Consider the following 2165-nt stretch of genomic DNA (forward strand, 5'->3'; position numbering starts at 1 on the left):
TCAATCTTATATATAAGAGGAATTGCCTTTATGATGTTCTTAGCCATGGTGTCTCACACAGACCTTATTATAAATTCATTAGAAATGAATTTCAAAACATCTTAGTAGTTACAGCAATATTTTGAAGCAAGGGAATTGTGAGTTTCAGACCTTTGGACTTTATGTAGTATGGAAAAATATCATAAAAGAGAATATAGAACTATGAGAATAATGCTATTATTATACTCTTAAGTGGTCTTAGAATAAAGTGGATGTTAACTTTACAACTTGTATGTGTGTGTGTGTGTGTGTGTGTGTGTGTGTGTGTGTGTTTTGCTTGACTATGCATATTTGTTTTAAGGATTTATTTTCTATTTTTAATTGGTAAGGTTGCAAAGGATGTAGAATAACAATGATGATGACCCCCAAAATAAGAACAAAAGAGGAATGTGTTTGAAGCATTTAAAAAATGCACAGAATGTGGCTCATAAAGGATCAGAAACAAATAATACAGTTTCAAAAGTAACAGCATTAATATATACACACACATATACATACATATAAATACATGTACACATATATTTGTATACATGTGTGTTTAAAGAAAAACTAGTTTTTATTACTGTCTCCTATTTTTTACATTGTCATAGTTATACCCACAATTTCTGTCTTCTCTCTCTTCCAGAAAGCCATCCCATATAACAAATAGTATTTTTAAAGATAAAAAATGGGAGCGCAGAGGGCCACGTGAACTGAGCTATGGTGTCAATGGGAGGCATCCAGAACCTGGAGGGCATGGTTGGCATGGTGACAGGAGGGGAGTCAGGCCTGGGCCAGGCCACTGTCCAAAGACTGGTTAAGCACCGGGCCCCAGCTATAATCATGGACTTGCCCCACTCATCTGATGAAGTCCTGGCAAAGGAGCTGGGGGCTTCTTGTGCCTTCACTCCCACCAATGTAACCTCTCAAACAGACGTATAGGGGGCCCTGACGTTGGCCGGGGAGAAATTTGGCCTGGTGGACATTGCCATTAATAGTGCTGTTGTATCTGTGGCCTCCAAGACTTACAACTTCAAAAACAGTCAAATGCACTCCCTGTAAGCCTTCCAGAAGGTGATCCAGGTAAACGTAATTGGCACCTTCAATGTGATCCAACTCGTTGCTGGGGAGATGGGCAAGAATGAGCCCGATGAGGGTGGACTCCACGGTGTTGTCATCAACACAGCCAGCATCGCTGCCTTCGAGGGCCAGGCCTGTTTGAGACACCCCTCCTGTTGGGACTCCCTGAAAAGGTCCACTCCTTCATTGCCCATCAGGTGTCCTCCTCCAACTGCCTGGGAGATCCAGCAGAATATGCCCACCTTGTGCAGGGTGTGGTAGAAAACCCCCTGCTCAATGCTGAGGTGATCCATCTGGATGGAGGTATCCACATGCAGCCCTGATGCTGGAGGCCTAGGCTTTGGGTACCTGCCCTGGCCTCCCTCTGTCAACAGGGGCACCAGGGCCTCTGCCTTCTATGCCTTAACCTCTGGTGCCTAATCAAGGTCATTTCTCTGGGCTCTGTGGAACATCAGGGCTGAAGAGGGAAAAAAAATAAAGATAAAAACTGAAAAGATCAAGACAATAGATCAATACATTGAAAAAATCCACAATTATGTGTAATGTACAACAACTTGGGATGCTTCATCTCCATAAAGGGATGAGTTGGTGGTGTGCTATTTCATCATTTTAATCATGTTTAACCTTTATAATTTATAAATTTTATAATTTTGTTTGAGTGTATGGCTGCTCTTTCCATGTACATTTTTGTAGTTACTGTGTGTATAGTTTTCTTGGCTCTGCTTACTTCACTGTGCCTTATTTCATATAGATATCTACATGCTTCTCTTTATTTATCACATATATCATCTCTTACAGCAAAGTAATATTCTATTCCATTCTTGTACCACGATTTTTAGCCTTTACCCAATCAATGGGTATCACTTTGTTTCTAATTCTTTGAAAGTACAAAAAAGTGTTTCTATATATATGTATATATGTGTATATATGTGTATACATGTATATATGTGTGTGTATATGTGTACGTATACATATATATAATATATATAATATATACATATACACATATATGTACATACATACATATATATGTGTGTATGTGTGTGTGTATATATATACATATATAT

At 39.0% G+C, this 2165-nt stretch overlaps 1 pseudogene; it reads left to right on the top strand.

Annotated features, from left to right (window-relative positions):
- The first annotated feature begins 672 nt into the window (after nt 1–672).
- On the top strand, nt 673–1683 carry LOC110216334 (3-hydroxyacyl-CoA dehydrogenase type-2 pseudogene; annotated as a pseudogene).
- The last annotated feature ends 482 nt before the right edge of the window (nt 1684–2165 follow it).

The sequence above is a fragment of the Phascolarctos cinereus genome, unplaced genomic scaffold (assembly GCF_003287225.1).
Source record: "Phascolarctos cinereus isolate Bilbo 61053 unplaced genomic scaffold, phaCin_HiC Scaffold_1;HRSCAF=81, whole genome shotgun sequence".
In the NCBI taxonomy this organism is placed as follows: Eukaryota; Metazoa; Chordata; class Mammalia; order Diprotodontia; family Phascolarctidae; genus Phascolarctos; species Phascolarctos cinereus.